We start from the raw sequence: 12144 nt of genomic DNA, 5'->3' as shown, positions 1-12144 counted from the left end.
AGAGATATTCTACTAACCCTAACCCTAACGCAAGCTCAGAGACTCGTGGCTGGTGCCGTTGGAAAGCCCATCGTGGAATTAGTGGGGGAGCATGTGGGTCTCATGACTCTGCGACCACCACAAACAAAGTTATTGGGCAAAATACAACTGCACCCCCCTCCATATCGCTGTAGCTCGGCGACACTAGCTCGTAGGGACATGGGGCTGGCGCCCGTTGGAAAGCCCATCGTAGAATTAGTGGGGAAGCATGTGGGTCTCATGACTCTGCGACCACCACAGACAAAGCTATTCGCCAAAAACCAAGTGCACCCCCTGGCACTTCTGGCTAAAAACCCTCTATCATAGACAAACCTCAGCCAGAGTGAATTCTCGCTAAGGCTGAACCCATATATGAGGCCCAGAGAGTGTACAGAGCGTATCTCAGCAACGCAAGCTCAGAGAGACTCGTGGCTGGTGCCGTTGGGAAAGCCATCATGGAATTAGTGGGGAAGCATGTGGGTCTCATGACTCTGCGACCACCACAAACAAAGCTATTCGCCAAAAACCAAGTGCACCCCCTGGCACTTCTGGCTAAAACCCTCCATCCCTAACCCTAACCCTAAGAGTTTAAAAAAAAAAAAAAAAAAAAAAAAAAAAAAGGGATCAAAGCAACAAAATAAATTGCTGTTACTACTAACATGAGTACAAAATCTGCAATTTGTATTAAGAAAATTAAAAGTTAAGTTAAAAGAATAGTTGTATATTGAATGTCTTCTGAAATCTTAATTTTTTTATGTGATGTTTTACATTCTTAAAGTTTATAGGTTTACTTTAAACTTAAAGATTTAAGGTTTTAAAAGGAACAGGTTTTATGTTTTTAGTTGTAAAGTTTTAGGCCTTTACCTTTTTTGTTCAGATAAATACGTTTTACAGTTGTTGGCTTAAATTTCAGGTTTAAAGTTTCTGTTTAGCTTTATAAGGGAATCTTTCTGGACCATTAGCAACATTACCAGTTCCTCATGAAACTTTAAAGAAGGAAAAATAAGACCAGAAAAACAACCAACTTAAGATATAAACAATGATTTTACTTCAAACACAGGAACACACATCATTCATGAGAATACAGATTATAGATGTAAGAATCTATGGTCTATAAAAATGCAATAGAAAACAGAAATACATGAGAAATAAAATACTAAAAAGTACGTAACTTGTTTTGCATTTTGTGTTTAAGATTTTAGTTTTTCATTGAATTCTTTAGAGGGTTAGATTTTTGATGTTTTTAATTTTTTTACAATATGTTTAATGTTTTGATTTTTTTTTTTTAAGTATTAGGTCTTTAAATTTGGGGTTTTATGTTTATGGGTTTTTGGGATTAGTTTTTTTTAAATATTTGTTTTTTGAGTTTTGGGTTTTACGTTTGTGGGTTTTTATGTTTTTAAATGTTTGCAATGTCAAGTGTGGCTTTGAGTTTTTGCCTTTATTTAAATTTTGAGTTTTTGGAGTTTTGGTTTCTAACTTCCTATTTGGTTTTCCAAGGTTTGTTTTTTTAAGCTGTTGTTTTATGTCAGACATTTTTGTTTTTGTTTTAGGTGTTTGGCTTTTTTAGGTTTTTGTTTTTAAAATTTTGTTTTGTTTTTGTGGAGCTGTTGCTTTTTAATTTTCAAATACATTTTTAAGTTTTTGTGTTTAAGTTTTTAAATATTTGGGTTTTTAAAGTTTTCATTGGAATTTTTCCATTTTTTAAAAGTTTTATTTCTCATGTACATCATAAATAATATCTAATAAAACAGAATACACTAAGAATAACATAATATAAATCAGAGCCCATGGAGGTAGGAGGGACCAGGTGCTGCAGCATTGTCGCCTCTGATGGCACCGGGGGGCTGAGCAGGCATCTGCATCCTTTGGTTGGCAAGGCATCAGCTCAGGTCAAGCCACAGTCAATCCTCCTTCAGTTTGGACATCTGACTCAAACAAAGACAGACAATAATAATCAATTAGTATCAGTAAATCAATTAGCATCAGAAAACCAAAAAAGGACCAAATAGAAGTAAATAATATATTTGGAAAAAGTAACTTATCTTAATCGGTGAACTGTGACATCAAGGCATCATCAATATCAAGAGGGGAATGGTACAGCTCAGACTTCCTGTCCTTCAGAGACATCCAGGACACAACTTCTCTGGGCCACAGCATCCCACCCCAATTGATCTGGCTGCACAAGAATTTGCTGAACCTACTGCAGCCTCCATCACCTCATGGCACCCTGCAACTATTCATCCAAGAAGTACAATTAGATGTTTTCATTTCCATGTCATCTATCAACTAACAATGACTCAGGGTTCTAGTGGATTAGCCTAATTCTGCATAAACTCAAGTTCTTGTATTTAGAAATTAAAATCGTACCACTGTACAATATATATGTAAACGCATAGTGTGGACCTTTGCATTGGTTGGACATCAGAGACAAGTATGTGTTCTTTAGTACACATTGAGAATGAGGGTCATTACAGGAATAGGGAGGTGGTCTAAAAACTATAATGGACACAAAAAAAGGTTTTACTGCAGATTGGTGTGAAAAATAATCTGATATTACATAGACAATATTAGCTTTAACAGGTTTTTACTCACCAGTCTAGAAGAAACCGACATTTCAGCAATACACCAGCTGCAGCAGTGGAAAGCAATGCCACCGTACTGTTCTGACTAGCCCCTACATAAACCCACCCCCCATGTCTGTCCATCTGAGATTGAACGGAAACAATGCCAAGACAGGTCAAAGAGTCAAACAAGGCAAACAGTAACAACTTATTCCTACAGATTTATCCATTCTAATCATCTGGACAACAACTGCTTCTACTGGCATAATACTTTGAGTATGTCACAACTTTGCCAGTTCTAGATGGGATTTGTCACTCTGTATGATGCATAATAAAAAAATGTTAATGCAGATACAGAAAATGCTGTCTATGTGGAAGGATTTGCAATAATCAAAAGACCACTCCAATTTTCATTGTAAATGATGTGAATACGTCATTGAAAGCAAGTTGTAACAGCTAAAGTTGTATCCTCTGTTTTTATTAAACACAACACCTGTTAACCTTAAGACCTTCTGAATTCAGCCCACAGCATAATGTTTCTATTGTTGATAGGAAGTAACTCCATAGGAACAAACTGTAAAATATGGTGTCAACCTGGTTCCCCAGAGACATCAGTTAAGTTTTTTTATGTCCTCATAAGTTAAATATACTCAAACTGAGTGTCCATCAACAGTTTCAGAATCATCTGAGTTGTCTCTGTCTGCCAGGCTTCCTCCCTCCCAGAGAATCCAGACACACTCCTGCCTGTTAAACTGCCTACTGCGCAATAAACCGGTCCGAGGACAATCTAATGAACGTATGAAACTGATCAAAATATCCCAGGGTCAGTTGTTGCTGGAGTGAAGATCAGCGACTGATGCTACTGTACCCTAGTGACTTAACGCTTTGCAGGAGTGGGATAAATTCCCCTGCTGGGAGGCCTCCCTACACTCCGAGGAAAAAAAAAAAAAAAAAAAAAAAACAAACTAAAAATCATAAGTGTATGAAATTTTAGACCACCTGGATTACTAGAACTCAGACTCAAGATGGAATTCAACTTGGCAGAAAAAGACAAGACAGAGTTTAAACTCAAAATCCACTTAACGCTGAAGTTAGAATTAATATAAAATTTATATCAAACTATGGATGGTGATCTTGACAGAGTAAACAAAGTACATCTCTCTGGATTTAAAGGATCTCAATAAATATATACACATAGCCTCTCCACATACCTCCACCATCTGATGATGGAATACTGGAACCAGGCAAAACAACCAACTTAGAAAACTTCACATTTTATTTGGCAACATCACTCAGGCTTTAATGTATTCATAACAAAACATCATCTGTGGGCTGAACGACAACTGGAGAAAACCAAACTCAAACGCAGTAACAGTCAATTATCAGTCTACATCAAATTAAGAGATAGTTATGCTCTATAATTTAAACCACTCATCTAGAACAAATAACTTATGAGCAGGCCATTATCAAAGAGCTGAGGAGTAACGAGGGAATAAATAGAGTTACCTTAAATGTTAAATGGAAATACTGAAAAAAACAAACAAACAAATGCTCCTTAAGTTAATTAAGGTTATCTCAACTATAACCTAAGTAAGAGAAAATGTAGAACCATCAATTACGTTCAATTAACATCAAACAGCACATTTATCATCAGGAGCAGCTGAACATTCTAATTCATTTATCACAGATGAAGGTCAACAAAGACAAAACTAACCAGATGTCTCAAAACAATCTCAGATGGACAGAGTTTCCCCAGAAATCATCACAGAAACCCCCGACAGTCAAGATACCTGACTTCATGTAGCCGTTTAGGCTGTTTACCAGACCCTGAACACCCCACAGACACAGAGACAGACAAAGAGACAAACTGCCTGTTCAGGCTGCATTGACTGTCATAAAACAGAGGTAGCCTCCCTCACGTTCCTGTCTCTGCATTAACCCTGGTTTGGCTGCACAACAAACAATCCCACCTCACTGGAGTCATTTCTCTTAAGGTGGCCTTACAACATTTACTGCTGCTGGTAGATCTGTAAAATATCCATTAACTTATTCAGCATTACTGTACGTGTTTGGTAAGATGAAGCAACAGACCACTGACAAAGCAACAACCTGAAATGTTTGAACCAGATTCACCCAAATGTTTCAAACAGATTCATCGACACAGTGTTTACAAGTCTACAAGTCTCTGTCTACACATCTGACTTCTGAGGTGATTGAACAGTTCGACTACAGAAGTAGTTCAGAGACACTGTAACCCAGCAATGTCAGAGTCAGATCTTAAGTTCTGTGTGTGGACAAGTCCTGACTGAATCACCAACGCTTGGAGTGATTTTAAAGCTACAGTTTGATCTACATCACCAAATCTGTCCCTAAAACACTAAGATCATAACAACAGCATACCACAGTCAGCTGATTCACAACACCAGATGGATCCTTGTCTGGTTTTGGAAACTGCACAACTATGGCACACAACTCAGTAGAGTCCATGATCTTGTACGTGGAGTAGTAGAACTAGGGATTTTTTACTTTTTCCTCTAAAAACTGACTAACTGTACTGACAGCGTGGACTTCCTCTCACACAGAGAAGAAGGGGAAGGAGAAAAGCCTTGCCTTCTTATGATGCGAGTCGACTCATTTGACCTCATTCTCTGTAGTGTTAACAAGTCCTGGTTCATTGAATCCTGGTTCCGAATTGCCACATTAGAAAAATGTGGAAAGGTTTGGTCCAAATATCACTGACTCTGTCAGGACATGTGCACACAGAATTTAAGATCTGAATCTGACATTGCTGGGTTACAGTGTCTCTGAACTACTTCTTCAGATGTCCTGTCGACCACGTCAACAGCCAATTGTGTGAACCGCAACTTGTTGATGTGTGGACAGAGTGAAGACGAGTGTGTTGAAGCACTTGGACAAATCAAAGTAAAACATCTCAAGTCATCTGCTTTGTCAATGGTCTACGACCAAATCTCACCAAACACATACAAACATGTTCGAACAGGAAACAGCTCCTTTGCAGATGTGTCAACAGCAGCAGTGAATGATGAAAGGAAACCTGGAGAGAAAATGAGACCTGAGGACAATGCTGACAACTATCTGGACTGATCCATCTATGCTGAGAAAACAGGACTCATCTTTTTCTGAGGCTTCATAATGAATTTAGAATCTCACATCAAAAGTTAAATTATCCTGCAACACAAACTACGCTGCATAAATCACAGCAAACACCACATTTATCAACCAGGAGCGATGACAATAAGCAGCTACCTTCAGATTAAAAGCTTTTACCAAATACGAATGATAACTGATGTGAGCTGGACATTACTGAACTTTCAGAGTACGAGCTGAGCAAGGAGAAAGACTACTAAACTGTCTCAAACCAATCAGACAGACAGTAATCATAGAAACCCTGACTATCAATGTGCCTGACTTTAATACTCTGATGGGCTGAATGTGAATGTTAGCTGGTACATAGAGCTAAAGCCTTGAACACAGACAAAGAGACAAACAACAGACAGACAGAGGCAGACAGTTTAAGCGTTGTAGAGTCTGATGACGCGACAGGACAGTTGTCCACATCCTGTAGTTTGCAGAGCGTCTTCCAGACTTGTGGAGTATGGGAGTCATTCAGCTGTGAGGTCTGGAGGTCCAGGGCTTGGTGAATTCAGGTCAGGCCACAGTAGTCCAGTGTTCCTTAAGGTTGCACGTCTGACTCAGACAAAAAACAATCATTGAGCATTAGTACATCAATTAGCATCAGTGAACCAAGCAAAGATTAAACAGAAATGGATGATATGTGGAAAAACTTATCAACACATGAATCACATGGCACAGAGGCAGCATCATCTTCAAGGAGGGCTTGGTACAGTTCAGCCTGCCTCTTCTTAACAGTCATCGAGGACACAACCTCTCTGGATCACAGTATCCCACCCTGATTTCTCTGGCAGCATGGGAAACAAATCCGCTGCAGCCTCCATCACCTCATGGCCTGTACATCCTACAACTCTTCAGAGAGTAATCGGACAAAACCCTTAAAAAGAAGGGTGTTTTTAATATCATTACCTAGACACTGTGTGCAGTAACAGTTGTTTACTCACCAGTCTAGAAGACATGTTGACATTTCAGCATCAAACCATCTGCAGTGATGAAAAGCAATGCCCCTGCACTGCTCTGAAAGGCCCCTACGCCCATACATAAACCCACCCCCCATGTCTGTCCAGCTAAGATTGGCCAAAAACAATGCAAAGATAGGTCAAAGAGTCAAACAAGGCAAGCAGCAACAAAGATAACCGTTTCCTGGACACTTACACTAATCACCTGGACAACAACAGCTGCTTCTAAAACTCCGGTGGCCTAATACTTAAGACATTACAAGTTGGTCAGGTCTACATGTGATTTCTCACTACCTAGATCCTGAGTCTTTGCTCAGGTAAACAAAGTATGATGCAGTCAGTAAGACATCTACAAACCATGTTAATGCAGAGATACAGAAAATGCTGTCCATGTGGAAGGGTTTGCAACAATCAAAATACCACTCTAATATATGCTGAAGGGGTTGATAAGCAGCATCATTTAGCAAAGTAAATAAAAAAAAAGAAACAGCACCAATTTCCTCCAATTAATGACGCCAATACTTTGTCATTGAAACCAAGTTTTATTCTGTTTCTATTCAACACCTGTTAACCTTAAGACCTTCTGAATTCAGCCCACAGCATAATGTTTCTATTGTTGATAGGAAGTAACTCAGTAGGAACTAACTGTAAAATATGGTGTCAATTTGGTTAACCTGACACATTAGTTAGGTTTTCATTATCATGATCGCTGTTATCCCCATCACCAACAGATGGAAAGTTAAATATACTCAAATTGAGTGTCCATCAACAGTTTCAGAATCATCTGAGTTGTCTCTGTCTGCCAGGCTTCCTCCCTCCCAGAGAATCCAGACACTGCTGCCTGTTAAACTGTTTACCACGCAATAATCCGTTCCGACGACAATCTAATGAACGTATGAAACTGATCAAAATATCCCAGAGTCAGTTGTTGCTGCAGTGAATATCAGAGACTGATGCTACTGTACCCTAGTGACTTAACGCTTTGCAGGGGTGGGATAAATTCCCCTGCTGGGAGGCCTCCCAACATGCAGAGAAAAATAAAAATAATTTGTGTACAAAAAAATTTGTCTGACTGGACTACTCAACCTCAGAGTCTCCAGTTGGAATTCAACATGGCAGAGAAAGACAAGACAGAGTTTAATCTGATGATCCACTTAACACTGAAGTTAGAATTAACATAAAATTTATATCAAACTATGGATGGTGATCTTGACAGAGTAAACAAAGTACATCTCTCTGGATTTAAAGGATCTCAATAAATATATACATAGCCTCTCCCCATACCTCCACCATCTGATGATGGAATACTGGAACCAGGCAAAACCACCAACTTAGAAAACTTCACATTTTATTTGGCAACATCACTCAGGCTTTAATGTATTCATAACAAAACATCATCTGTGGGCTGAACGACAACTGGAGAAAACCAAACTCAAACGCAGTAATAGTCAAAGATAGTTATGCTATAATTTAAACCACTCATCTAGAACAAATAACTTATGAGCAGGCCATTATCAAAGAGCTGAGGAGTAACGAGGGAATAAATAGAGTTACCTTAAATGTTAAATGGAAATACTGAAAAAAAAAAAACAAATGCTCCTTAAGTTAATTAAGGTTATCTCAACTATAACCTAAGTAAGAGAAAATGTAGAACCATCAATTACGTTCAATTAACATCAAACAGCACATTTATCATCAGGAGCAGCTGAACATTCTAATTCATTTATCACAGATGAAGGTCAACAAAGACAAAACTAACCAGCTGTCTCAAAACAATCTCAGATGGACAGAGTTGCCCCAGAAATCATCACAGAAACCCCCCAACTGTCAAGATACCTGACTTCATGTAGCCCTTTAGGCTGTTTACCTGACCCTGAACACCCCACAGACACAGAGACAGACAAAGAGACAAACTGCCTGTTCAGGCTGCATTGACTGTCATAAAACAGAGGTAGCCTCCCTCACGTTCCTGTCTCTGCATTAACCCTGGTTTGGCTGCACAACAAACAATCCCACCTCACTGGAGTCATTTCTCTTAAGGTGGCCTTACAACATTTACTGCTGCTGGTAGATCTGTAAAAGATCCATTAACTGATTCAGCATGACTGTATGTGTTGGGTAAGATGAGGCAACAGACCACTGACAAAGCAATAACCTGGAATGTTTGACCCTGATTCACCCAAATGATTCAAACAGATTCATCAACACAGTGTTTACAAGTCTCTGTCTACACATCTGACTTCTGAGGTGATTGAACAGCTTGTCTAAAGAAGTAGTTCAGAGACACTGTAACCCAGCAATATCAGAGTCAGATCTTAAGTTCTGTGTGTGGACATGTCCTGACTGAATCACCAACATTTGGACTGAATTTAAAGCTACAGTTTGATCTACATCACCAAATCTGTCCCTAAAACACTAAGATCATAACAACAGCATACCACAGTCAGCTGATTCACAACACCAGATGGATCCTTGTCTGGTTTTGGAAACAGCACAACTATGGCACACAACTCAGTAGAGTCCATGATATGTACGTGGACTAGAAGAACTAGGGTTTTTCCTTTTTCCTCTAAAAACTGAATAACTGAACTGACCGCATGGACTTCCTCTCACACACAGAAGAAGGGGAAGGAGAAAAGCCTTGCCTTCTTATGATGCGAGTCGACTCATTTGACCTTGTTCTCTGTCGTGTTAACAAGTCCTGGTTCATCGAATCCTGGTTCTGATTAGCCACATTAGAAAAATGTGGAAAGGTTTGGTCCAAATATCACGGACTCTGTCACAACATGTGCACACAGAGAACTTAAGATCTGAATCTGACATTACCAGGTTATTGTCTGTCAGAACTACTTCTTCAGACGTCCTGTCGACCACATCAATGGCCAAATGTGTCAACAGCAACTTGTTGACGTGTGGACAGAGTGAAGACGAGTCTGATGAAGCACTTTGACAAATCAAAGTCAAACATCTCAAGTCATCTGCTTTGTCAATGGTCTACGACCAAATCTCAAACATATAGAAACCTGTTGAATCAGGAAACAGATCGTTTACAGATGTGTCAACAGCAGCAGTGAATGTTGAAAGGAAACCTGGAGAGAAAATGAGACCTGAGGACAATGCTGCCAACTCTCTGGACTGATCCATCTATGCTGAGAAAACAGGACTCATCTTTTTCTGAGGCATTATTAATGAATCTAGAATCTCACATCAAAAGTTAAATTATCCTGCAACACAAACTATGCTGCATAAATCACAGCAAACACCACATTTATCAACCAGGAGCGATGACAATAAGCAGCTACCTTCAGATTAAAAGCTTTTACCAAATATGAACGATAACTGATGTGATCTGGACATTACCTAACTTTCAGAGTACGAGCTGAGCAAGGAGAAAATCTACTACACTGTCTCAAACCAATCACACAGACAGTAATCATAGAAACCCTGACTATCAATGTGCCTGACTTTAATACTCTGGTGGGCTGAATGTGAATGTTAGCTGGTACATAGAGCTAAAGCCTTGAACACAGACAAAGAGAGGAATGGAACTTGGATGGATGAATCCAGGAACAATGAAAAACCACAGCACAAATAAGAACACTGGCAGTTTGTTTAGTTTGTTACTGTAAAACACTTTGTAACTGATTTGAAGCTCTACATAAATAAAGTTTATTAGTAGTAAACCCAGTACGAAGGAAAGGCTTAGGTTTGTAGCCACAGACACTGCTGAAACAAACCGAGGCAGACAGGTGCTGCTGTGAGTGATGGCAGCCAGGAAAAAGATGAACAAACAAGAGATGAAGAGAAAGATGAGCTCAGGGTTTGTTACAGCAAAGACACCTTCAATACACAACTGACCACAGACTGATAAGACTGACTGTTAATACAACCTTCATTTACACCACATCACTAAAACATTCCTGTCATCATCATCAGCTGAAGCTCCATCAAATCATTTACACTGGATCTCATCCCCGTCTCACATGATTCATAGCTAATGATTTAAAGACCAGTGAACCATCTGTCCTCACTGAACATAAATCCTGTCTGATCCTCCAGAGTCCTGAAACCATCTGTTCAGACTCTGAACCCCATCAGTCAAGCTCTGACCCAACACCTGCTTCTTCCTGGTCTCACCAGGACTGGCTCAGTAGATCCAAACAAAAACAGTATTTTTCTTACTGCAGATACAGGTTCAATACACAGAATTTATGCAAATGGACAGAGGACAGCAGGACTGACTGAGACTCATTTGGTTATCTGTATTAAAAACAACCCACAGCACAATTAAAATAGAAACAGCACTTTGTAGATCTAAAAGTCTGATGTTTAAAAGGGACAGATGAACAGGGGACAAACTTTCTGCATGTTGGATAAATGAGGAAGTTGATAGATCGTTAGATCGGCTCGATGGCCAACACAAAGAGTGAGGGATAGACAGGAGATGGCGCTGTGGCCCAAAACTAACCAAAAAAATAAAAAATAAAAAAGACGCAAACCTGATGATTTGTAGCTGAAAGTTGTGTGTTTGAGTTTCAGTTTGTGAATGAGTGACAGACTGATAGAGGAACAGACTGAGGGCTTTGGATTAACATGTTGTGACATTGTTGTTTTTGTAATTTTCTGCTACAGATACAATAAATGAACACAGCAGTGTGTTAACTTGTGCAGCACTAAACAGTGTTAGCTTTAATCACAGTAACACTGAGCTTTAAGTCTAACTTGAGTTGTCAGCTGATGTTTCTGGACACAGCTCATGTCTCTTTGTGCAGCTGCGGTTTATCACTGGAACAGGAGTTCATGTTATTTATCATGTTAGCTGACAGTTTCTATTAAAGGTCACGTCTGGTTAAAAACCTCATTCACAGGTTTCTACACACTGAAAATGATCAACTGTAACAACATGGTGGAAATGTGTTTGTGATGATGCATCGAGGAGTTTTCTACTCAGAGAGTTAGAGTTAAACAGACACAACCTCAGGTTTTATTACACAAGTCTAAATAGAACAAGTCTAGAGTGGAACTGAATGATCTGAAACACATTTAAACATCAGGATTATTACAACAGATACTGTGATGAGTCAAAGAATTTTTCAGTTTCATTTCTACTGAAGAAAAAGAAACAACTCAGTAATATTTAGGTGAAGTGTTCAGAGGTACAACAGAGAGACAGATGAGCAGCACAGCAGCATCCAACAACACAACAGAGTTAGAGAAAATGAGACTCACCGACTGTAGATTTACCTGAAAAGGAAAAGTTAGTGCAGAGATCTTGATCCAAGCTGATCAGACAGAAAACAGTAACAGCTCAGCAGCAACAACACGGCTTCAATAAACACACAGTCAACAGGCTGATTACAGAGACTGACTTTAACACAACATCACAAACACTTTACATTCCTGCCTTCATCATCATCATCATCATCATCAGATCAGTGAAGATAAAACCC

The sequence above is a fragment of the Lates calcarifer genome, unplaced genomic scaffold (genome assembly GCF_001640805.2).
Source record: "Lates calcarifer isolate ASB-BC8 unplaced genomic scaffold, TLL_Latcal_v3 _unitig_5449_quiver_691, whole genome shotgun sequence".
Taxonomy (NCBI): Eukaryota; Metazoa; Chordata; class Actinopteri; family Centropomidae; genus Lates; species Lates calcarifer.
Note: the sequence above shows the minus strand (reverse complement) of the source record.